The sequence below is a fragment of the Lissotriton vulgaris genome, chromosome 1_1, assembly GCF_964263255.1.
Source record: "Lissotriton vulgaris chromosome 1_1, aLisVul1.2, whole genome shotgun sequence".
Taxonomy (NCBI): domain Eukaryota; kingdom Metazoa; phylum Chordata; class Amphibia; order Caudata; family Salamandridae; genus Lissotriton; species Lissotriton vulgaris.
This window is the reverse complement of record NC_141685.1, coordinates 233,741,343-233,766,342: the sequence shown is the minus strand read 5'-3', so window position 1 is coordinate 233,766,342 and position 25,000 is coordinate 233,741,343. Positions and strand designations below refer to the sequence as shown.

General features: G+C 39.7%; 19 non-coding genes across 19 annotated transcripts; all 19 read left to right on the top strand.

Moving 5' to 3' along the window:
- Positions 1-487: 487 nt before the first annotated feature.
- TRNAN-AUU (transfer RNA asparagine (anticodon AUU)) lies at positions 488-560 on the top strand. Its single transcript has one exon. It is a non-coding gene; the product is annotated as a tRNA-Asn (tRNA).
- Positions 561-1,315: 755 nt separating this feature from the next.
- Positions 1,316-1,388, top strand: TRNAK-CUU (transfer RNA lysine (anticodon CUU)). The gene has a single exon. It is a non-coding gene; the product is annotated as a tRNA-Lys (tRNA).
- A 978-nt stretch (positions 1,389-2,366) lies between these two features.
- Positions 2,367-2,439, top strand: TRNAK-CUU (transfer RNA lysine (anticodon CUU)). Its single transcript has one exon. It is a non-coding gene; the product is annotated as a tRNA-Lys (tRNA).
- A 149-nt stretch (positions 2,440-2,588) lies between these two features.
- TRNAK-CUU (transfer RNA lysine (anticodon CUU)) lies at positions 2,589-2,661 on the top strand. The gene has a single exon. It is a non-coding gene; the product is annotated as a tRNA-Lys (tRNA).
- A 1,818-nt stretch (positions 2,662-4,479) lies between these two features.
- On the top strand, positions 4,480-4,552 carry TRNAK-CUU (transfer RNA lysine (anticodon CUU)). The gene has a single exon. It is a non-coding gene; the product is annotated as a tRNA-Lys (tRNA).
- A 978-nt stretch (positions 4,553-5,530) lies between these two features.
- Positions 5,531-5,603, top strand: TRNAK-CUU (transfer RNA lysine (anticodon CUU)). The gene has a single exon. It is a non-coding gene; the product is annotated as a tRNA-Lys (tRNA).
- A 2,442-nt stretch (positions 5,604-8,045) lies between these two features.
- Positions 8,046-8,118, top strand: TRNAA-AGC (transfer RNA alanine (anticodon AGC)). The gene has a single exon. It is a non-coding gene; the product is annotated as a tRNA-Ala (tRNA).
- A 3,292-nt stretch (positions 8,119-11,410) lies between these two features.
- TRNAK-CUU (transfer RNA lysine (anticodon CUU)) lies at positions 11,411-11,483 on the top strand. Its single transcript has one exon. It is a non-coding gene; the product is annotated as a tRNA-Lys (tRNA).
- A 552-nt stretch (positions 11,484-12,035) lies between these two features.
- TRNAA-AGC (transfer RNA alanine (anticodon AGC)) lies at positions 12,036-12,108 on the top strand. Its single transcript has one exon. It is a non-coding gene; the product is annotated as a tRNA-Ala (tRNA).
- A 353-nt stretch (positions 12,109-12,461) lies between these two features.
- TRNAK-CUU (transfer RNA lysine (anticodon CUU)) lies at positions 12,462-12,534 on the top strand. Its single transcript has one exon. It is a non-coding gene; the product is annotated as a tRNA-Lys (tRNA).
- A 552-nt stretch (positions 12,535-13,086) lies between these two features.
- Positions 13,087-13,159, top strand: TRNAA-AGC (transfer RNA alanine (anticodon AGC)). Its single transcript has one exon. It is a non-coding gene; the product is annotated as a tRNA-Ala (tRNA).
- Positions 13,160-15,400: 2,241 nt separating this feature from the next.
- On the top strand, positions 15,401-15,473 carry TRNAK-CUU (transfer RNA lysine (anticodon CUU)). The gene has a single exon. It is a non-coding gene; the product is annotated as a tRNA-Lys (tRNA).
- A 149-nt stretch (positions 15,474-15,622) lies between these two features.
- TRNAK-CUU (transfer RNA lysine (anticodon CUU)) lies at positions 15,623-15,695 on the top strand. The gene has a single exon. It is a non-coding gene; the product is annotated as a tRNA-Lys (tRNA).
- Positions 15,696-17,077: 1,382 nt separating this feature from the next.
- Positions 17,078-17,150, top strand: TRNAA-AGC (transfer RNA alanine (anticodon AGC)). The gene has a single exon. It is a non-coding gene; the product is annotated as a tRNA-Ala (tRNA).
- Positions 17,151-18,341: 1,191 nt separating this feature from the next.
- Positions 18,342-18,414, top strand: TRNAK-CUU (transfer RNA lysine (anticodon CUU)). Its single transcript has one exon. It is a non-coding gene; the product is annotated as a tRNA-Lys (tRNA).
- Positions 18,415-20,232: 1,818 nt separating this feature from the next.
- On the top strand, positions 20,233-20,305 carry TRNAK-CUU (transfer RNA lysine (anticodon CUU)). The gene has a single exon. It is a non-coding gene; the product is annotated as a tRNA-Lys (tRNA).
- A 765-nt stretch (positions 20,306-21,070) lies between these two features.
- TRNAK-CUU (transfer RNA lysine (anticodon CUU)) lies at positions 21,071-21,143 on the top strand. Its single transcript has one exon. It is a non-coding gene; the product is annotated as a tRNA-Lys (tRNA).
- A 978-nt stretch (positions 21,144-22,121) lies between these two features.
- TRNAK-CUU (transfer RNA lysine (anticodon CUU)) lies at positions 22,122-22,194 on the top strand. Its single transcript has one exon. It is a non-coding gene; the product is annotated as a tRNA-Lys (tRNA).
- A 2,652-nt stretch (positions 22,195-24,846) lies between these two features.
- On the top strand, positions 24,847-24,919 carry TRNAA-AGC (transfer RNA alanine (anticodon AGC)). The gene has a single exon. It is a non-coding gene; the product is annotated as a tRNA-Ala (tRNA).
- The last annotated feature ends 81 nt before the right edge of the window (positions 24,920-25,000 follow it).

The following is a 25,000-nucleotide window of genomic DNA, read 5'->3' as shown; positions in this document are numbered from 1 at the left end:
AATATGGTCTCATTATAACAACTAAAGTGGTTTAATCAAAAGGGTTCAGGTATTCTTTAGCATGTGAGAGGAATTTGAATTCTTATGCAATCTCAAAATGAAGTTCTCACAACTTCCATTTTCATTTTCTCTTATTTTTTTTGACACTCTGTCCTCTGAAGGATGTATAAATCTGGCTTTCCTTGCAAAACAAGAGTAGAGGAATATCCAGGATTTGATTTTCTTCACAAAAAGGGATTGGTCTGCATACTGTCTTAAGGAGGGAGCCCGGCTAGCTCAGTCGGTAGAGCCTGAGACTCTTAATATCAGGGTCGTGGGTTCGAGCTCCACGTTGGGTGAAAACGAGTAATTTTTGCCTGAATACTGCATTGACTCTCATAATATGGAGATTAATCTTGCATTAGACCTGCAATAACTCCCAAAAATTGTCCAGGAATGGATTTCCTTCATAAAAAATGATTAGTCTGCATACCATCTTGAAGTGGGAGCCCGGCTAGCTCAGTCGGTAGAGCATGAGACTATTAATCTCAGGGTCGTGGGTTCGAGCCTCACGTTGGGCGAAAATGAGTAATTTTTGCTGGACTCTCATAATCTGGTGATTATTCTTGCATTAGACATGCAATAACTATCAAAAATGGTATCTCCCTTGGTTTCTCATTGGTGGGAAATTTAACTTCAAGATTAGGTAGGGTATGAGTCTAGATGAACACACCACAATATCACTCATATTCGAGTAGTAAACAGGCCAACCTGAACTGTAAAACATCCCATAAGTGGAGGTAAGGCATAAGTTAGGAGTGAACTGAACACTGTTATGGGCAATTGGACTTCAAATAAAGTGTGGAAGGCTGTGAGGTTACTTTTTTCATGTTATGCAGATTAAACACACAGGGGAGTTAGCTCAAATGGTAGAGCGCTCGCTTAGCATGCGAGAGGTAGCGGGATCGATGCCTGCATTCTCCATTATAAAATTTGCATATATTTTATTTTTAACTTGTCATTGCCAAGGTCATTGCAGAGTAAGAACAGAAAAATCACAGATGGCTTTCAAATATGGTCTCATTATAACAACTAAAGTGGTTTAATCAAAAGGGTTCAGGTATTCTTTAGCATGTGAGAGGAATTTGAATTCTTATGCAATCGCAAAATACAGTTCTCACAACTTCCGTTTTCATTTTCTCTTATTTTTTTTGACACTCTGTCCTCTGAAGGATGTATAAATCCGGCTTTCCTTGCAAAACAAGAGTAGAGGAATATCCAGGATTTGATTTTTTTCACAAAAAGGGATTGGTCTGCATGCTGTCTTAAGGAGGGAGCCCGGCTAGCTCAGTCGGTAGAGCATGAGACTCTTAATCTCAGGGTCGTGGGTTCGAGCCCCACGTTGGGCGAAAACGAGTAATTTTTGCCTGAATATTGCATTGACTCTCATAATATGGAGATTATTCTTGCATTAGACCTGCAATAACTCCCAAAAATTGTCCAGGACTGGATTTCCTTCATAAAAAATGATTAGTCTGCATACCACCTTGAAGTGGGAGCCCGGCTAGCTCAGTCGGTAGAGCATGAGACTCTTAATCTCAGGGTCGTGGGTTCGAGCTCCACGTTGGGCGAAAATGAGTAATTTTTGCTGGACTCTCATAATCTGGTGATTATTCTTGCATTAGACATGCAATAACTATCAAAAATGGTATCTCCCTTGGTTTCTCATTGGTGGGAAATTTAACTTCAAGATTAGGTAGAGTATGAGTCTAGATGAACACACCACAATATCACTCATAATCGAGTAGTAAACAGGCCAACCTGAACTGTAAAACATCCCATAAGTGGAGGTAAGGCATAAGTTAGGAGTGAACTGAACACTGTTATGGGCAATTGGACTTCAAATAAAGTGTGGAAGGCAGTGAGGTTACTTTTTTCATGTTATGCAGATTAAACACACAGGGGAATTAGCACAAATGGTAGAGCGCTCGCTTAGCATGCGAGAGGTAGCGGGATCGATTCCCGCATTCTCCATTATAAAATTTGCAAACATTTTATTTTTAACTTGTCATTGCCCATGGTCATTGCAGAGTAAGAACAGAAAAATCACAGATGGCTTTCAAATATGGTCTCATTATAACAACTAAAGTGGTTTAATCAAAAGGGTTCAGGTATTCTTTAGCATGTGAGAGGAATTTGAATTCTTATGCAATCTCAAAATGAAGTTCTCACAACTTCCATTTTCATTTTCTCTTATTTTTTTTGACACTCTGTCCTCTGAAGGATGTATAAATCTGGCTTTCCTTGCAAAACAAGAGTAGAGGAATATCCAGGATTTGATTTTTTTCACAAAAAGGGATTGGTCTGCATACCGTCTTAAGGAGGGAGCCCGGCTAGCTCAGTCGGTAGAGCATGAGACTCTTAATCTCAGGGTCGTGGGTTCGAGCCCCACGTTGGGCGAAAACGAGTAATTTTTTCCTGAATATTGCATTGACTCTCATAATATGGAGATTAATCTTACATTAGACCTGCAATAACTCCCAAAAATTGTCCAGGAATGGATTTCCTTCATAAAAAATGATTAGTCTGCATACCATCTTGAAGTGGGAGCCCGGCTAGCTCAGTCGGTAGAGCATGAGACTCTTAATCTCAGGGTCGTGGGTTCGAGCCCCACGTTGGGCGAAAATGAGTAATATTTGCTGGATTATTGCATTGACTCTCATAATCTGGTGAATATTCTTGCATTAGACATGCAATAACTATCAGAAATGGTATCTCCCTTGGTTTCTCATTGGTGGGAAATTTAACTTCAAGATTAGCTAGGGTATGAGTCTAGATGAACACAGCGCAATATCACTCATATTCGAGTAGTAAACAGGCCAACCTGAACTGTAAAACATCCCATAAGTGGAGGTAAGGCATAAGTTAGGAGTGAACTGAACACTGTTATGGGCAATTGGACTTCAAATAAAGTGTGGAACGCAGTAAGGTTACTTTTTTCATGTTATGCAGATTAAACACACAGGGGAATTAGCTCAAATAGTAAAGCGCTCGCTTAGCATGCGAGAGGTAGCGGGCTCGATGCCCGCATTCTCCATTATAAAATTTGCATACATTTTATTTTTAACTTGTCATTGCCAAGGTCATTGCAGAGTAAGAACAGAAAAATCACAGATGGCTTTCAAATATGGTCTCATTATAACAACTAAAGTGGTTTAATCAAAAGGGTTCAGGTATTCTTTAGCATGTGAGAGGAATTTGAATTCTTATGCAATCTCAAAATGAAGTTCTCACAACTTCCATTTTCATTTTCTCTTATTTTTTTTGACACTCTGTCCTCTGAAGGATGTATAAATCTGGCTTTCCTTGCAAAACAAGAGTAGAGGAATATCCAGGATTTGATTTTCTTCACAAAAAGGGATTGGTCTGCATACTGTCTTAAGGAGGGAGCCCGGCAAGCTCAGTCGGTAGAGCATGAGACTCTTAATCTCAGGGTCGTGGGTTCGAGCTCCACGTTGGGCGAAAACGAGTAATTTTTGCCTGAATACTGCATTGACTCTCATAATATGGAGATTAATCTTGCATTAGACCTGCAATAACTCCCAAAAATTGTCCAGGAATGGATTTCCTTCATAAAAAATGATTAGTCTGCATACCATCTTGAAGTGGGAGCCCGGCTAGCTCAGTCGGTAGAGCATGAGACTCTTAATCTCAGGGTCGTGGGTTCGAGCCTCACGTTGGGCGAAAATGAGTAATTTTTGCTGGACTCTCATAATCTGGTGATTATTCTTGCATTAGACATGCAATAACTATCAAAAATGGTATCTCCCTTGGTTTCTCATTGGTGGGAAATGTAACTTCAAGATTAGGTAGGGTATGAGTCTAGATGAACACACCACAATATCACTCATATTCGAGTAGTAAACAGGCCAACCTGAACTGTAAAACATCCCATAAGTGGAGGTAAGGCATAAGTTAGGAGTGAACTGACCACTGTTATGGGCAATTGGACTTCAAATAAAGTGTGGAAGGCAGTGAGGTTACTTTTTTCATGTTATGCCGATTAAACACACAGGGGAATTAGCTCAAATGGTAGAGGACTTGCTTAGCATGCGAGAGGTAGCGGGATCGATGCCCGCATTCTCCATTATAAAATTTGCATACATTTTATTTTTAACTTGTCATTGCCAAGGTCATTGCAGAGTAAGAACAGAAAAATCACAGATGGCTTTCAAATATGGTCTCATTATAACAACTAAAGTGGTTTAATCAAAAGGGTTCAGGTATTCTTTAGCATGTGAGAGGAATTTGAATTCTTATGCAATCTCAAAATGAAGTTCTCACAACTTCCGTTTTCATTTTCTCTTATTTTTTTTGACACTCTGTCCTCTGAAGGATGTATAAATCTGGATTTTCCTTGCAAAACAAGAGTAGAGGAATATCCAGGATTTGATTTTTTTCACAAAAAGGGATTGGTCTGCATACTGTCTTAAGGAGGGAGCCCAGCTAGCTCAGTCGGTAGAGCATGAGACTCTTAATCTCAGGGTCGTGGGTTCGAGCCCCACGTTGGGCGAAAACGAGTAATTTTTGCCTGAATATTGCATTGACTCTCATAATATGGAGATTATTCTTGCATTAGACCTGCAATAACTCCCAAAAATTGTCCAGGACTGGATTTCCTTCATAAAAAATGATTAGTCTGCATACCATCTTGAAGTGGGAGCCCGGCTAGCTCAGTCGGTAGAGCATGAGACTTTTAATCTCAGGGTCGTGGGTTCGAGCTCCACGTTGGGCGAAAATGAGTAATTTTTGCTGGACTCTCATAGTCTGGTGATTATTCTTGCATTAGACATGCAATAACTATCAAAAATGGTATCTCCCTTGGTTTCTCATTGGTGGGAAATTTAACTTCAAGATTAGGTAGAGTATGAGTCTAGATGAACACACCACAATATCACTCATAATCGAGTAGTAAACAGGCCAACCTGAACTGTAAAACATCCCATAAGTGGAGGTAAGGCATAAATTAGGAGTGAACTGAACACTGTTATGGGCAATTGGACTTCAAATAAAGTGTGGAAGGCAGTGAGGTTACTTTTTTCATGTTATGCAGATTAAACACACAGGGGAATTAGCTCAAATGGTAGAGCGCTCGCTTAGCATGCGAGAGGTAGCGGGATCAATGCCCGCATTCTCCATTATAAAATTTGCATACATTTTATTTTTAACTTGTCATTGCCCATGGTCATTGCAGAGTAAGAACAGAAAAATCACAGATGGCTTTCAAATATGGTCTCATTATACCAACTAAAGTGGTTTAATCAAAAGGGTTCAGGTATTCTTTAGCATGTGAGAGGAATTTGAATTCTTATGCAATCTCAAAATGAAGTTCTCACAACTTCCATTTTCATTTTCTCTTATTTTTTTTGACACTCTGTCCTCTGAAGGATGTATAAATCTGGCTTTCCTTGCAAAACAAGAGTAGAGGAATATCCAGGATTTGATTTTTTTCACAAAAAGGGATTGGTCTGCATACTGTCTTAAGGAGGGAGCCCGGCTAGCTCAGTCGGTAGAGCATGAGACTCTTAATCTCAGGGTCGTGGGTTCGAGCCCCACGTTGGGCGAAAATGAGTAATTTTTGCTGGATTATTGCATTGACTCTCATAATCTGGTGAATATTCTTGCATTAGACATGCAATAACTATCAGAAATGGTATCTCCCTTGGTTTCTCATTGGTGGGAAATTTAACTTCAAGATTAGCTAGGGTATGAGTCTAGATGAACACAGCGCAATATCACTCATATTCGAGTAGTAAACAGGCCAACCTGAACTGTAAAACATCCCATAAGTGGAGGTAAGGCATAAGTTAGGAGTGAACTGAACACTGTTATGGGCAATTGGACTTCAAATAAAGTGTGGAACGCAGTAAGGTTACTTTTTTCATGTTATGCAGATTAAACACACAGGGGAATTAGCTCAAATAGTAAAGCGCTCCCTTATCATGCGCGAGGTAGCGGGCTCGATGCCCGCATTCTCCATTATAAAATTTTCATACATTTTATTTTTAACTTGTCATTGCCAAGGTCATTGCAGAGTAAGAACAGAAAAATCACAGATGGCTTTCAAATATGGTCTCATTATAACAACTAAAGTGGTTTAATCAAAAGGGTTCAGGTATTCTTTAGCATGTGAGAGGAATTTGAATTCTTATGCAATCTCAAAATGAAGTTTTCACAACTTCCATTTTCATTTTCTCTTATTTTTTTGACACTCTGTCCTCTGAAGGATGTATAAATCAGGCTTTCCTTGCAAAACAAGAGTAGAGGAATATCCAGGATTTGATTTTCTTCACAAAAAGGGATTGGTCTGCATACTGTCTAAAGGAGGGAGCCCGTCTAGCTCAGTCGGTAGAGCATGAGACTCTTAATCTCAGGGTCGTGGGTTCGAGCCCCACGTTGGGCGAAAACGAGTAATTTTTGCCTGAATATTGCATTGACTCTCATAATATGGAGATTAATCTTGCATTAGACCTGCAATAACTCCCAAAAATTGTCCAGGAATGGATTTCCTTCATAAAAAATTATTAGTCTGCATACCATCTTGAAGTGGGAGCCCCCTAGCTCAGTGGGTAGAGCATGAGACTCTTAATCTCAGGGTCGTGGGTTCGAGCCCCACGTCGGGCGAAAATGAGTAATTTTTGCTGGACTCTCATAATCTGGTGATTATTCTTGCATTAGACATGCAATAACTATCAAAAATGGTATCTCCCTTGGTTTCTCATTGGTGGGAAATTTAACTTCAAGATTAGGTAGGGTATGAGTCTAGATTAACACACCACAATATCACTCATATTCGAGTAGTAAACAGGCCAACCTGAACTGTAAAACATCCCATAAGTGGAGGTAAGGCATAAGTTAGGAGTGTACTGAACACTGTTATGGGCAATTGGACTGCAAATAAAGTGTGGAAGGCAGTGAGGTTACTTTTTTCATGTTATGCAGATTAAACACACAGGGGAATAAGCTCAAATGGTAGAGCGCTCGCTTAGCATGCGAGAGGTAGCGGGATCGATGCCCGCATTCTCCATTATAAAATTTGCATACATTTTATTTTTAACTTGTCATTGCCCATGGTCATTGCAGAGTAAGAACAGAAAAATCACAGATGGCTTTCAAATATGGTCTCATTATAACAACTAAAGTGGTTTAATCAAAAGGGTTCAGGTATTCTTTAGCATGTGAGAGGAATTTGAATTCTTATGAAATCTCAAAATGAAGTTCTCACAACTTCCGTTTTCATTTTCTCTTATTTTTTTTTGACACTCTGTCCTCTGAAGGATGTATAAATCTGGCTTTCCTTGCAAAACAAGAGTAGAGGAATATCCAGGATTTGATTTTTTTCACAAAAAGGGATTGGTCTGCATACTGTCTTAAGGAGGGAGCCCGGCTGTCTCAGTCGGTAGAGCATGAGACTCTTAATCGCAGGGTCGTGGGTTCGAGCCCCACGTTGGGCGAAAACGAGTAATTTTTGCCTGAATATTGCATTGACTCTCATAATATGGAGATTAATCTTGCATTAGACCTGCAATAACTCCCAAAAATTGTCCAGGACTGGATTTCCTTCATAAAAAATGATTAGTCCGCATACCATCTTGAAGTGGGAGCCCGGCTAGCTCAGTCGGTAGAGCATGAGACATTTAATCTCAGGGTCGTGGGTTCGAGCTCCACGTTGGGCGAAAATGAGTAATTTTTGCTGGATCCTCATAATCTGGTGATTATTCTTGCATTAGACATGCAATAACTATCAAAAATGGTATCTCCCTTGGTTTCTCATTGGTGGGAAATTTTACTTCAAGATTAGGTAGGGTATGAGTCTAGATGAACACACCACAATATCACTCATATTCAAGTAGTAAACAGGCCAACCTGAACTGTAAAACATCCCATAAGTGGAGGTAAGGCATAAGTTAGGAGTGAACTGAACACTGTTATGGGCAATTGGACTGCAAATAAAGTGTGGAAGGCAGTGAGGTTACTTTTTTCATGTTATGCAGATTAAACACACAGGGGAATTAGCTCAAATGGTAGAGCGCTCGCTTAGCATGCGAGAGGTAGCGGGATCGATGCCCGCATTCTCCATTATAAAATTTGCATACATTTTATTTTTAACTTGTCATTGCCCATGGTCATTGCAGAGTAAGAACAGAAAAATCACAGATGGCTTTCAAATATGGTCTCATTATAACAACTAAAGTGGGTTAATCAAAAGGGTTCAGGTATTCTTTAGCATGTGAGAGGAATTTGAATTCTTATGCAATCTCAAAATGAAGTTCTCACAACTTCCATTTTCATTTTCTCTTATTTTTTTTGACACTCTGTCCTCTGAAGGATGTATAAATCTGGCTTTCCTTGCAAAACAAGAGTAGAGGAATATCCAGGATTTGATTTTTTTCACAAAAAGGGATTGGTCTGCATACTGTCTTAAGGAGGGAGCCCGGCTAGCTCAGTCGGTAGAGCATGAGACTCTTAATCTCAGGGTCGTGGGTTTGAGCCCCACGTTGGGCGAAAATGAGTAATTTTTGCTGGATTATTGCATTGACTCTCATAATCTGGTGAATATTCTTGCATTAGACATGCAATAACTATCAGAAATGGTATCTCCCTTGGTTTCTCATTGGTGGGAAATTTAACTTCAAGATTAGCTAGGGTATGAGTCTAGATGAACACAGCGCAATATCACTCATATTCGAGTAGTAAACAGGCCAACCTGAACTGTAAAACATCCCATAAGTGGAGGTAAGGCATAAGTTAGGAGTGAACTGAACACTGTTATGGGCAATTGGACTTCAAATAAAGTGTGGAACGCAGTAAGGTTAATTTTTTCATGTTATGCAGATTAAACACACAGGGGAATTAGCTCAAATAGTAAAGCGCTCGCTTATCATGCGCGAGGTAGCGGGCTCGATGCCCGCATTCTCCATTATAAAATTTGCATACATTTTATTTTTAACTTGTCATTGCCAAGGTCATTGCAGAGTAAGAACAGAAAAATCACAGATGGCTTTCAAATATGGTCTCATTATAACAACTAAAGTGGTTTAATCAAAAGGGTTCAGGTATTCTTTAGCATGTGAGAGGAATTTGAATTCTTATTCAATCTCAAAATGAAGTTTTCACAACTTCCATTTTCATTTTCTCTTATTTTTTTTGACACTGTCCTCTGAAGGATGTATAAATCAGGCTTTCCTTGCAAAACAAGAGTAGAGGAATATCCAGGATTTGATTTTCTTCACAAAAAGGGATTGGTCTGCATACTGTCTTAAGGAGGGAGCCTGGCTAGCTCAGTCGGTAGAGCATGAGACTCTTAATCTCAGGGTCGTGGGTTCGAGCCCCACGTTGGGCGAAAACGAGTAATTTTTGCCTGAATATTGCATTGACTCTCATAATATGGAGATTAATCTTGCATTAGACCTGCAATAACTCCCAAAAATTGTCCAGGACTGGATTTCCTTCATAAAAAATGATTAGTCCGCATACCATCTTGAAGTGGGAGCCCGGCTAGCTCAGTCGGTAGAGCATGAGACATTTAATCTCAGGGTCGTGGGTTCGAGCTCCACGTTGGGCGAAAATGAGTAATTTTTGCTGGATCCTCATAATCTGGTGATTATTCTTGCATTAGACATGCAATAACTATCAAAAATGGTATCTCCCTTGGTTTCTCATTGGTGGGAAATTTAACTTCAAGATTAGGTAGGGTATGAGTCTAGATGAACACACCACAATATCACGTATATTCGAGTAGTAAACAGGCCAACCTGAACTGTAAAACATCCCATAAGTGGAGGTAAGGCATAAGTTAGGAGTGAACTGAACACTGTTATGGGCAATTGGACTTCAAATAAAGTGTGGAAGGCAGTGAGGTTACTTTTTTCATGTTATGCAGATTAAACACACAGTGGAATTAGCTCAAATGGTAAAGCGATGCTTAGCATGCGAGAGGTAGCGGGATCGATGCCCGCATTCTCCATTATAAAATTTGCATACATTTTATTTTTAACTTGTCATTGCCCATGGTCATTGCAGAGTAAGAACAGAAAAATCACAGATGGCTTTCAAATATGGTCTCATTATAACAACTAAAGTGGTTTAATCAAAAGGGTTCAGGTATTCTTTAGCATGTGAGAGGAATTTGAATTCTTATGCAATCTCAAAATGAAGTTCTCACAACTTCCATTTTCATTTTCTCTTATTTTTTTTGACACTCTGTCCTCTGAAGGATGTATAAATCTGGCTTTCCTTGCAAAACAAGAGTAGAGGAATATCCAGGATTTGATTTTCTTCACAAAAAGGGATTGGTCTGCATACTGTCTTAAGGAGGGAGCCCGGCAAGCTCAGTCGGTAGAGCATGAGACTCTTAATCTCAGGGTCGTGGGTTCGAGCTCCACGTTGGGCGAAAACGAGTAATTTTTGCCTGAATACTGCATTGACTCTCATAATATGGAGATTAATCTTGCATTAGACCTGCAATAACTCCCAAAAATTGTCCAGGAATGGATTTCCTTCATAAAAAATGATTAGTCTGCATACCATCTTGAAGTGGGAGCCCGGCTAGCTCAGTCGGTAGAGCATGAGACTCTTAATCTCAGGGTCGTGGGTTCGAGCCTCACGTTGGGCGAAAATGAGTAATTTTTGCTGGACTCTCATAATCTGGTGATTATTCTTGCATTAGACATGCAATAACTATCAAAAATGGTATCTCCCTTGGTTTCTCATTGGTGGGAAATGTAACTTCAAGATTAGGTAGGGTATGAGTCTAGATGAACACACCACAATATCACTCATATTCGAGTAGTAAACAGGCCAACCTGAACTGTAAAACATCCCATAAGTGGAGGTAAGGCATAAGTTAGGAGTGAACTGACCACTGTTATGGGCAATTGGACTTCAAATAAAGTGTGGAAGGCAGTGAGGTTACTTTTTTCATGTTATGCCGATTAAACACACAGGGGAATTAGCTCAAATGGTAGAGGACTTGCTTAGCATGCGAGAGGTAGCGGGATCGATGCCCGCATTCTCCATTATAAAATTTGCATACATTTTATTTTTAACTTGTCATTGCCAAGGTCATTGCAGAGTAAGAACAGAAAAATCACAGATGGCTTTCAAATATGGTCTCATTATAACAACTAAAGTGGTTTAATCAAAAGGGTTCAGGTATTCTTTAGCATGTGAGAGGAATTTGAATTCTTATGCAATCTCAAAATGAAGTTCTCACAACTTCCGTTTTCATTTTCTCTTATTTTTTTTGACACTCTGTCCTCTGAAGGATGTATAAATCTGGATTTTCCTTGCAAAACAAGAGTAGAGGAATATCCAGGATTTGATTTTCTTCACAAAAAGGGATTGGTCTGCATACTGTCTTAAGGAGGGAGCCCAGCTAGCTCAGTCGGTAGAGCATGAGACTCTTAATCTCAGGGTCGTGGGTTCGAGCCCCACGTTGGGCGAAAACGAGTAATTTTTGCCTGAATATTGCATTGACTCTCATAATATGGAGATTATTCTTGCATTAGACCTGCAATAACTCCCAAAAATTGTCCAGGACTGGATTTCCTTCATAAAAAATGATTAGTCTGCATACCATCTTGAAGTGGGAGCCCGGCTAGCTCAGTCGGTAGAGCATGAGACTTTTAATCTCAGGGTCGTGGGTTCGAGCTCCACGTTGGGCGAAAATGAGTAATTTTTGCTGGACTCTCATAATCTGGTGATTATTCTTGCATTAGACATGCAATAACTATCAAAAATGGTATCTCCCTTGGTTTCTCATTGGTGGGAAATTTAACTTCAAGATTAGGTAGAGTATGAGTCTAGATGAACACACCACAATATCACTCATAATCGAGTAGTAAACAGGCCAACCTGAACTGTAAAACATCCCATAAGTGGAGGTAAGGCATAAATTAGGAGTGAACTGAACACTGTTATGGGCAATTGGACTTCAAATAAAGTGTGGAAGGCAGTGAGGTTACTTTTTTCATGTTATGCAGATTAAACACACAGGGGAATTAGCTCAAATGGTAGAGCGCTCGCTTAGCATGCGAGAGGTAGCGGGATCGATGCCCGCATTCTCCATTATAAAATTTGCATACATTTTATTTTTAACTTGTCATTGCCCATGGTCATTGCAGAGTAAGAACAGAAAAATCACAGATGGCTTTCAAATATGGTCTCATTATACCAACTAAAGTGGTTTAATCAAAAGGGTTCAGGTATTCTTTAGCATGTGAGAGGAATTTGAATTCTTATGCAATCTCAAAATGAAGTTCTCACAACTTCCATTTTCATTTTCTCTTATTTTTTTTGACACTCTGTCCTCTGAAGGATGTATAAATCTGGCTTTCCTTGCAAAACAAGAGTAGAGGAATATCCAGGATTTGATTTTTTTCACAAAAAGGGATTGGTCTGCATACTGTCTTAAGGAGGGAGCCCGGCTAGCTCAGTCGGTAGAGCATGAGACTCTTAATCTCAGGGTCGTGGGTTCGAGCCCCACGTTGGGCGAAAATGAGTAATTTTTGCCTGAATATTGCATTGACTCTCATAATATGGAGATTAATCTTGCATTAGACCTGCAATAACTCCCAAAAATTGTCCAGGACTGGATTTCCTTCATAAAAAATGATTAGTCCGCATACCATCTTGAAGTGGGAGCCCGGCTAGCTCAGTCGGTAGAGCATGAGACATTTAATCTCAGGGTCGTGGGTTCGAGCTCCACGTTGGGCGAAAATGAGTAATTTTTGCTGGATCCTCATAATCTGGTGATTATTCTTGCATTAGACATGCAATAACTATCAAAAATGGTATCTCCCTTGGTTTCTCATTGGTGGGAAATTTTACTTCAAGATTAGGTAGGGTATGAGTCTAGATGAACACACCACAATATCACTCATATTCAAGTAGTAAACAGGCCAACCTGAACTGTAAAACATCCCATAAGTGGAGGTAAGGCATAAGTTAGGAGTGAACTGAACACTGTTATGGGCAATTGGACTGCAAATAAAGTGTGGAAGGCAGTGAGGTTACTTTTTTCATGTTATGCAGATTAAACACACAGGGGAATTAGCTCAAATGGTAGAGCGCTCGCTTAGCATGCGAGAGGTAGCGGGATCGATGCCCGCATTCTCCATTATAAAATTTGCATACATTTTATTTTTAACTTGTCATTGCCCATGGTCATTGCAGAGTAAGAACAGAAAAATCACAGATGGCTTTCAAATATGGTCTCATTATAACAACTAAAGTGGGTTAATCAAAAGGGTTCAGGTATTCTTTAGCATGTGAGAGGAATTTGAATTCTTATGCAATCTCAAAATGAAGTTCTCACAACTTCCATTTTCATTTTCTCTTATTTTTTTGACACTCTGTCCTCTGAAGGATGTATAAATCTGGCTTTCCTTGCAAAACAAGAGTAGAGGAATATCCAGGATTTGATTTTTTTCACAAAAAGGGATTGGTCTGCATACTGTCTTAAGGAGGGAGCCCGGCTAGCTCAGTCGGTAGAGCATGAGACTCTTAATCTCAGGGTCGTGGGTTTGAGCCCCACGTTGGGCGAAAATGAGTAATTTTTGCTGGATTATTGCATTGACTCTCATAATCTGGTGAATATTCTTGCATTAGACATGCAATAACTATCAGAAATGGTATCTCCCTTGGTTTCTCATTGGTGGGAAATTTAACTTCAAGATTAGCTAGGGTATGAGTCTAGATGAACACAGCGCAATATCACTCATATTCGAGTAGTAAACAGGCCAACCTGAACTGTAAAACATCCCATAAGTGGAGGTAAGGCATAAGTTAGGAGTGAACTGAACACTGTTATGGGCAATTGGACTTCAAATAAAGTGTGGAACGCAGTAAGGTTAATTTTTTCATGTTATGCAGATTAAACACACAGGGGAATTAGCTCAAATAGTAAAGCGCTCGCTTATCATGCGCGAGGTAGCGGGCTCGATGCCCGCATTCTCCATTATAAAATTTGCATACATTTTATTTTTAACTTGTCATTGCCAAGGTCATTGCAGAGTAAGAACAGAAAAATCACAGATGGCTTTCAAATATGGTCTCATTATAACAACTAAAGTGGTTTAATCAAAAGGGTTCAGGTATTCTTTAGCATGTGAGAGGAATTTGAATTCTTATTCAATCTCAAAATGAAGTTTTCACAACTTCCATTTTCATTTTCTCTTATTTTTTTTGACACTGTCCTCTGAAGGATGTATAAATCAGGCTTTCCTTGCAAAACAAGAGTAGAGGAATATCCAGGATTTGATTTTCTTCACAAAAAGGGATTGGTCTGCATACTGTCTTAAGGAGGGAGCCTGGCTAGCTCAGTCGGTAGAGCATGAGACTCTTAATCTCAGGGTCGTGGGTTCGAGCCCCACGTTGGGCGAAAACGAGTAATTTTTGCCTGAATATTGCATTGACTCTCATAATATGGAGATTAATCTTGCATTAGACCTGCAATAACTCCCAAAAATTGTCCAGGACTGGATTTCCTTCATAAAAAATGATTAGTCCGCATACCATCTTGAAGTGGGAGCCCGGCTAGCTCAGTCGGTAGAGCATGAGACATTTAATCTCAGGGTCGTGGGTTCGAGCTCCACGTTGGGCGAAAATGAGTAATTTTTGCTGGATCCTCATAATCTGGTGATTATTCTTGCATTAGACATGCAATAACTATCAAAAATGGTATCTCCCTTGGTTTCTCATTGGTGGGAAATTTAACTTCAAGATTAGGTAGGGTATGAGTCTAGATGAACACACCACAATATCACGTATATTCGAGTAGTAAACAGGCCAACCTGAACTGTAAAACATCCCATAAGTGGAGGTAAGGCATAAGTTAGGAGTGAACTGAACACTGTTATGGGCAATTGGACTTCAAATAAAGTGTGGAAGGCAGTGAGGTTACTTTTTTCATGTTATGCAGATTAAACACACAGTGGAATTAGCTCAAATGGTAAAGCAATGCTTAGCATGCGAGAGGTAGCGGGATCGATGCCCGCATTCTCCATTATAAAATTTGCATACATTTTATTTTTAACTTGTCATTGCCCATGGTCATTGCAGAGTAAGAACAGAAAAATCACAGATGGCTTTCAAATATGGTCTCATTATAACAACTAAAGTGGTTTAATCAAAAGGGTTCAGGTATTCTTTAGCATGTGAGAGGAATTTGAATTCTTATGCAATCTCAAAATGAAGTTCTCACAACTTCCATTTTCATTTTCTCTTATTTTTTTTGACACTCTGTCCTCTGAAGGATGTATAAATCTGGCTTTCCTTGCAAAACAAGAGTAGAGGAATATCCAGGATTTGATTTTTTTTCACAAAAAGGGATTGGTCTGCATACTGTCTTAAGGAGGGAGCCCGGCTAGCTCAGTCGGTAGAGCATGAGACTCTTAATCTCAGGGTCGTGGGTTCGAGCCCCACGTTGGGCGAAAATGAGTAATTTTTGCCTGAATATTGCATTGACTCTCATAATATGGAGATTAATCTTGCATTAGACCTGCAATAACTCCCAAAAATTGTCCAGGAATGGATTTCCTTCATAAAAAATTATTAGTCTGCATACCATCTTGAAGTGGGAGCCCGGCTAGCTCAGTCGGTAGAGCATGAGACTCTTAATCTCAGGGTCGTGGGTTCGAGCCCCACGTCGGGCGAAAATGAGTAATTTTTGCTGGACTCTCATAATCTGGTGATTATTCTTGCATTAGACATGCAATAACTATCAAAAATGGTATCTCCCTTGGTTTCTCATTGGTGGGAAATTTAACTTCAAGATTAGGTAGGGTATGAGTCTAGATTAACACACCACAATATCACTCATATTCGAGTAGTAAACAGGCCAACCTGAACTGTAAAACATCCCATAAGTGGAGGTAAGGCATAAGTTAGGAGTGTACTGAACACTGTTATGGGCAATTGGACTGCAAATAAAGTGTGGAAGGCAGTGAGGTTACTTTTTTCATGTTATGCAGATTAAACACACAGGGGAATAAGCTCAAATGGTAGAGCGCTCGCTTAGCATGCGAGAGGTAGCGGGATCGATGCCCGCATTCTCCATTATAAAATTTGCATACATTTTATTTTTAACTTGTCATTGCCCATGGTCATTGCAGAGTAAGAACAGAAAAATCACAGATGGCTTTCAAATATGGTCTCATTATAACAACTAAAGTGGTTTAATCAAAAGGGTTCAGGTATTCTTTAGCATGTGAGAGGAATTTGAATTCTTATGAAATCTCAAAATGAAGTTCTCACAACTTCCGTTTTCATTTTCTCTTATTTTTTTTTGACACTCTGTCCTCTGAAGGATGTATAAATCTGGCTTTCCTTGCAAAACAAGAGTAGAGGAATATCCAGGATTTGATTTTTTTCACAAAAAGGGATTGGTCTGCATACTGTCTTAAGGAGGGAGCCCGGCTGTCTCAGTCGGTAGAGCATGAGACTCTTAATCTCAGGGTCGTGGGTTCGAGCCACACGTTGGGCGAAAACGAGTAATTTTTGCCTGAATATTGCATTGACTCTCATAATATGGAGATTAATCTTGCATTAGACCTGCAATAACTCCCAAAAATTGTCCAGGACTGGATTTCCTTCATAAAAAATGATTAGTCCGCATACCATCTTGAAGTGGGAGCCCGGCTAGCTCAGTCGGTAGAGCATGAGACATTTAATCTCAGGGTCGTGGGTTCGAGCTCCACGTTGGGCGAAAATGAGTAATTTTTGCTGGATCCTCATAATCTGGTGATTATTCTTGCATTAGACATGCAATAACTATCAAAAATGGTATCTCCCTTGGTTTCTCATTGGTGGGAAATTTTACTTCAAGATTAGGTAGGGTATGAGTCTAGATGAACACACCACAATATCACTCATATTCAAGTAGTAAACAGGCCAACCTGAACTGTAAAACATCCCATAAGTGGAGGTAAGGCATAAGTTAGGAGTGAACTGAACACTGTTATGGGCAATTGGACTGCAAATAAAGTGTGGAAGGCAGTGAGGTTACTTTTTTCATGTTATGCAGATTAAACACACAGGGGAATTAGCTCAAATGGTAGAGCGCTCGCTTAGCATGCGAGAGGTAGCGGGATCGATGCCCGCATTCTCCATTATAAAATTTGCATACATTTTATTTTTAGCTTGTCATTGCCCATGGTCATTGCAGAGTAAGAACAGAAAAATCACAGATGGCTTTCAAATATGGTCTCATTATAACAACTAAAGTGGTTTAATCAAAAGGGTTCAGGTATTCTTTAGCATGTGAGAGGAATTTGAATTCTTATGCAATCTCAAAATGAAGTTCTCACAACTTCCATTTTCATTTTCTCTTATTTTTTTTGACACTCTGTCCTCTGAAGGATGTATAAATCTGACTTTCCTTGCAAAACAAGAGTAGAGGAATATCCAGGATTTGATTTTTTTCACAAAAAGGGATTGGTCTGCATACTGTCTTAAGGAGGGAGCCCGGCTAGCTCAGTCGGTAGAGCATGAGACTCTTAATCTCAGGGTCGTGGGTTTGAGCCCCACGTTGGGCGAAAATGAGTAATTTTTGCTGGATTATTGCATTGACTCTCATAATCTGGTGAATATTCTTGCATTAGACATGCAATAACTATCAGAAATGGTATCTCCCTTGGTTTCTCATTGGTGGGAAATTTAACTTCAAGATTAGCTAGGGTATGAGTCTAGATGAACACAGCGCAATATCACTCATATTCGAGTAGTAAACAGGCCAACCTGAACTGTAAAACATCCCATAAGTGGAGGTAAGGCATAAGTTAGGAGTGAACTGAACACTGTTATGGGCAATTGGACTTCAAATAAAGTGTGGAACGCAGTAAGGTTACTTTTTTCATGTTATGCAGATTAAACACACAGGGGAATTAGCTCAAATAGTAAAGCGCTCGCTTATCATGCGCGAGGTAGCGGGCTCGATGCCCGCATTCTCCATTATAAAATTTGCATACATTTTATTTTTAACTTGTCATTGCCAAGGTCATTGCAGAGTAAGAACAGAAAAATCACAGATGGCTTTCAAATATGGTCTCATTATAACAACTAAAGTGGTTTAATCAAAAGGGTTCAGGTATTCTTTAGCATGTGAGAGGAATTTGAATTCTTATTCAATCTCAAAATGAAGTTTTCACAACTTCCATTTTCATTTTCTCTTATTTTTTTTGACACTGTCCTCTGAAGGATGTATAAATCAGGCTTTCCTTGCAAAACAAGAGTAGAGGAATATCCAGGATTTGATTTTCTTCACAAAAAGGGATTGGTCTGCATACTGTCTTAAGGAGGGAGCCCGGCTAGCTCAGTCGGTAGAGCATGAGACTCTTAATCTCAGGGTCGTGGGTTCGAGCCCCACGTTGGGCGAAAACGAGTAATTTTTGCCTGAATATTGCATTGACTCTCATAATATGGAGATTAATCTTGCATTAGACCTGCAATAACTCCCAAAAATTGTCCAGGACTGGATTTCCTTCATAAAAAATGATTAGTCCGCATACCATCTTGAAGTGGGAGCCCGGCTAGCTCAGTCGGTAGAGCATGAGACATTTAATCTCAGGGTCGTGGGTTCGAGCTCCACGTTGGGCGAAAATGAGTAATTTTTGCTGGATCCTCATAATCTGGTGATTATTCTTGCATTAGACATGCAATAACTATCAAAAATGGTATCTCCCTTGGTTTCTCATTGGTGGGAAATTTAACTTCAAGATTAGGTAGGGTATGAGTCTAGATGAACACACCACAATATCACTCATATTCGAGTAGTAAACAGGCCAACCTGAACTGTAAAACATCCCATAAGTGAAGGTAAGGCATAAGTTAGGAGTGAACTGAACACTGTTATGGGCAATTGGACTTCAAATAAAGTGTGGAAGGCAGTGAGGTTACTTTTTTCATGTTATGCAGATTAAACACACAGGTGAATTAGCTCAAATAGTAAAGCGCTCGCTTATCATGCGCGAGGTAGCGGGCTCGATGCCCGCATTCTCCATTATAAAATTTGCATACATTTTATTTTTAACTTGTCATTGCCAAGGTCATTGCAGAGTAAGAACAGAAAAATCACAGATGGCTTTCAAATATGGTCTCATTATAACAACTAAAGAGGTTTAATCAAAAGGGTTCAGGTATTCTTTAGCATGTGAGAGGAATTTGAATTCTTATGCAATCTCAAAATGAAGTTTTCACAACTTCCATTTTCATTTTCTCTTATTTTTTTTGACACTCTGTCCTCTGAAGGATGTATAAATCAGGCTTTCCTTGCAAAACAAGAGTAGAGGAATATCCAGGATTTGATTTTCTTCACAAAAAGGGATTGGTCTGCATACTGTCTTAAGGAGGGAGCCCGGCTAGCTCAGTCGGTAAAGCATGAGACTCTTAATCTCAGGGTCGTGGGTTCGAGCCCCACGTTGGGCGAAAATGAGTTATTTTTGCTGGATTATTGCATTGACTCTCATAATCTGGTGAATATTCTTGCATTAGACATGCAATAACTATCAGAAATGGTATCTCCCTTGGTTTCTCATTGGTGGGAAATTTAACTTCAAGATTAGCTAGGGTATGAGTCTAGATGAACACACCACAATATCACTCATATTCGAGTAGTAAACAGGCCAACCTGAACTGTAAAACATCCCATAAGTGGAGGTAAGGCATAAGTTAGGAGTGAACTGAACACTGTTATGGGAAATTGGACTGCAAATAAAGTGTGGAAGGCAGTGAGGTTACTTTTTTCATGTTATGCAGATTAAACACACAGGGGAATTAGCTCAAATGGTAGAGCGCTCGCTTAGCATGCGAGAGGTAGCGGGATCGATGCCCGTATTCTCCATTATAAAATTTGCATACATTTTATTTTTAACTTGTCATTGCCCATGGTCATTGCAGAGTAAGAACAGAAAAATCACAGATGGCTTTCAAATATGGTCTCATTATAACAACTAAAGTGGTTTAATCAAAAGGGTTCAGGTATTCTTTAGCATGTGAGAGGAATTTGAATTCTTATGCAATCTCAAAATGAAGTTCTCACAACTTCCATTTTCATTTTCTCTTATTTTTTTTGACACTCTGTCCTCTGAAGGATGTATAAATCTGGCTTTCCTTGCAAAACAAGAGTAGAGGAATATCCAGGATTTGATTTTTTTCACAAAAAGGGATTGGTCTGCATACTGTCTTAAGGAGGGAGCCCGGCTAGCTCAGTCGGTAGAGCATGAGACTCTTAATCTCAGGGTCGTGGGTTCGAGCCCCACGTTGGGCGAAAATGAGTTATTTTTGCTGGATTATTGCATTGACTCTCATAATCTGGTGAATATTCTTGCATTAGACATGCAATAACTATCAGAAATGGTATCTCCCTTGGTTTCTCATTGGTGGGAAATTTAACTTCAAGATTAGCTAGGGTATGAGTCTAGATGAACACAGCGCAATATCACTCATATTCGAGTAGTAAACAGGCCAACCTGAACTGTAAAACATCCCATAAGTGGAAGTAAGGCATAAATTAGGAGTGAACTGAACACTGTTATGGGCAATTGGACTTCAAATAAAGTGTGGAACGCAGTAAGGTTACGTTTTTCATGTTATGCAGATTAAACACACAGGGGAATTAGCTCAAATAGTAAAGCGCTCGCTTATCATGCGCGAGGTAGCGGGCTCGATGCCCGCATTCTCCATTATAAAATTTGCATACATTTTATTTTTAACTTGTCATTGCCAAGGTCATTGCAGAGTAAGAACAGAAAAATCACAGATGGCTTTCAAATATGGTCTCATTATAACAACTAAAGTGGTTTAATCAAAAGGGTTCAGGTATTCTTTAGCATGTGAGAGGAATTTGAATTCTTATTCAATCTCAAAATGAAGTTTTCACAACTTCCATTTTCATTTTCTCTTATTTTTTTTGACACTGTCCTCCGAAGGATGTATAAATCAGGCTTTCCTTGCAAAACAAGAGTAGAGGAATATCCAGGATTTGATTTTCTTCACAAAAAGGGATTGGTCTGCATACTGTCTTAAGGAGGGAGCCCGGCTAGCTCAGTCGGTAGAGCATGAGACTCTTAATCTCAGGGTCGTGGGTTCGAGCCCCACGTTGGGCGAAAACGAGTAATTTTTGCCTGAATATTGCATTGACTCTCATAATATGGAGATTAATCTTGCATTAGACCTGCAATAACTCCCAAAAATTGTCCAGGACTGGATTTCCTTCATAAAAAATGATTAGTCCGCATACCATCTTGAAGTGGGAGCCCGGCTAGCTCAGTCGGTAGAGCATGAGACATTTAATCTCAGGGTCGTGGGTTCGAGCTCCACGTTGGGCGAAAATGAGTAATTTTTGCTGGATCCTCATAATCTGGTGATTATTCTTGCATTAGACATGCTATAACTATCAAAAATGGTATCTCCCTTGGTTTCTCATTGGTGGGAAATTTAACTTCAAGATTAGGTAGGGTATGAGTCTAGATGAACACACCACAATATCACTCATATTCGAGTAGTAAACAGGCCAACCTGAACTGTAAAACATCCCATAAGTGGAGGTAAGGCATAAGTTAGGAGTGAACTGAACACTGTTATGGGCAATTGGACTGCAAATAAAGTGTGGAAGGCAGTGAGGTTACTTTTTTCATGTTATGCAGATTAAACACACAGGGGAATTAGCTCAAATGGTAGAGCGCTCGCTTAGCATGTGAGAAGTAGCGGGATCGATGCCCGCATTCTCCATTATAAAATTTGCATACATTTTATTTTTAACTTGTCATTGCCCATGGTCATTGCAGAGTAAGAACAGAAAAATCACAGATGGCTTTCAAATATGGTCTCATTATAACAACTAAAGTGGTTTAATCAAAAGGGTTCAGGTATTCTTTAGCATGTGAGAGGAATTTGAATTCTTATGCAATCTCAAAATGAAGTTCTCACAACTTCCGTTTTCATTTTCTCTTATTTTTTTTGACACTCTGTCCTCTGAAGGATGTATAAATCTGGCTTTCCTTGCAAAACAAGAGTAGAGGAATATCCAGGATTTGATTTTTTTCACAAAAAGGGATTGGTCTGCATACTGTCTTAAGGAGGGAGCCCGGCTAGCTCAGTCGGTAGAGCATGAGACTCTTAATCTCAGGGTCGTGGGTTCGAGCCCCACGTTGGGCGAAAACGAGTAATTTTTGCCTGAATATTGCATTTTCTCTCATAATATGGAGATTAATCTTGCATTAGACCTGCAACAACTCCCAAAAATTGTCCAGGACTGGATTTCCTTCATAAAAAATGATTAGTCTGCATACCATCTTGAAGTGGGAGCCCGGCTAGCTCAGTCGGTAGAGCATGAGACTTTTAATCTCAGGGTCGTGGGTTCGAGCTCCACATTGGGAGAAAATGAGTAAATTTTGCTGGACCCTCTTAATCTGGTGATTATTCTTGCATTAGACATGCAATAACTATCAAAAATGGTATCTCCCTTGGTTTCTCATTGGTGGGAAATTTAACTTCAAGATTAGGTAGGGTATGAGTCTAGATGAACACACCACAATATCACTCATATTCGAGTAGTAAACAGGCCAACCTGAACTGTAAAACATCCCATAAGTGGAGGTAAGGCATAAGTTAGCAGTGAACTGAACACTGTTATGGGCAATTGGACTGCAGATAAAGTGTGGAAGGCAGTGAGGTTACTTTTTTCATGTTATGCAGATTAAACACACAGGGGAATTAGCTCAAATGGTAGAGCGCTCGCTTAGCATGCAAGAGGTAGCTGGCTCAATGCCCGCATTCTCCATTATAAAATTTGCATACATTTTATTTTGAACCTGTCATTGCCAAGGTCATTGCAGAGTAAGAACAGAAAAATCACAGATGGCTTTCAAATATGGTCTCATTATAACAACTAAAGTGGTTTAATCAAAAGGGTTCAGGTATTCTTTAGCATGTGAGAGGAATTTGAATTCTTATGCAATCTCAAAATGAAGTTCTCACAACTTCCATTTTCATTTTCTCTTATTTTTTTTGACACTCTGTCCTCTGAAGGATGTATAAATCTGGCTTTCCTTGCAAAACAAAAGTAGAGGAATATCCAGGATTTGATTTTCTTCACAAAAAGGGATTGGTCTGCATACTGTCTTAAGGAGGGAGCCCGGCTAGCTCAGTCGGTAGAGCATGAGACTCTTAATCTCAGGGTCGTGGGTTCGAGCTCCACGTTGGGCGAAAACGAGTAATTTTTGCCTGAATACTGCATTGACTCTCATAATATGGAGATTAATCTTGCATTAGACCTGCAATAACTCCCAAAAATTGTCCAGGAATGGATTTCCTTCATAAAAAATGATTAGTCTGCATACCATCTTGAAGTGGGAGCCCGGCTAGCTCAGTCGGTAGAGCATGAGACTCTTAATCTCAGGGTCGTGGGTTCGAGCCTCACGTTGGGCGAAAATGAGTAATTTTTGCTGGACTCTCATAATCTGGTGATTATTCTTGCATTAGACATGCAATAACTATCAAAAATGGTATCTCCCTTGGTTTCTCATTGGTGGGAAATTTAACTTCAAGATTAGGTAGGGTATGAGTCTAGATGCACACAGCACAATATCACTCATATTCGAGTAGTAAACAGGCCAACCTGAACTGTAAAACATCCCATAAGTGGAGGTAAGGCATAAGTTAGCAGTGAACTGAACACTGTTATGGGCAATTGGACTGCAGATAAAGTGTGGAAGGCAGTGAGGTTACTTTTTTCATGTTATGCAGATTAAACACACAGGGGAATTAGCTCAAATGGTAGAGCGCTCGCTTAGCATGCAAGAGGTAGCTGGCTCAATGCCCGCATTCTCCATTATAAAATTTGCATACATTTTATTTTGAACCTGTCATTGCCAAGGTCATTGCAGAGTAAGAACAGAAAAATCACAGATGGCTTTCAAATATGGTCTCATTATAACAACTAAAGTGGTTTAATCAAAAGGGTTCAGGTATTCTTTAGCATGTGAGAGGAATTTGAATTCTTATGCAATCTCAAAATGAAGTTCTCACAACTTCCATTTTCATTTTCTCTTATTTTTTTTGACACTCTGTCCTCTGAAGGATGTATAAATCTGGCTTTCCTTGCAAAACAAAAGTAGAGGAATATCCAGGATTTGATTTTCTTCACAAAAAGGGATTGGTCTGCATACTGTCTTAAGGAGGGAGCCCGGCTAGCTCAGTCGGTAGAGCATGAGACTCTTAATCTCAGGGTCGTGGGTTCGAGCTCCACGTTGGGCGAAAACGAGTAATTTTTGCCTGAATACTGCATTGACTCTCATAATATGGAGATTAATCTTGCATTAGACCTGCAATAACTCCCAAAAATTGTCCAGGAATGGATTTCCTTCATAAAAAATGATTAGTCTGCATACCATCTTGAAGTGGGAGCCCGGCTAGCTCAGTCGGTAGAGCATGAGACTCTTAATCTCAGGGTCGTGGGTTCGAGCCTCACGTTGGGCGAAAATGAGTAATTTTTGCTGGACTCTCATAATCTGGTGATTATTCTTGCATTAGACATGCAATAACTATCAAAAATGGTATCTCCCTTGGTTTCTCATTGGTGGGAAATTTAACTTCAAGATTAGGTAGGGTATGAGTCTAGATGCACACAGCACAATATCACTCATATTCGAGTAGTAAACAGGCCAACCTGAACTGTAAAACATCCCATAAGTGGAGGTAAGGCATAAGTTAGGAGTGAACTGAACACTGTTATGGGCAATTGGACTTCAAATAAAGTGTGGAAGGCAGTGAGGTTACTTTTTTCATGTTATGCAGATTAAACACACAGGGGAATTAGCTCAAATGGTAGAGCGCTCGCTTAGCATGCGAGAGGTAGCGGGATCGATGCCCGCATTCTCCATTATAAAATTTGCATACATTTTATTTTGAACCTGTCATTGCCAAGGTCATTGCAGAGTAAGAACAGAAAAATCACAGATGG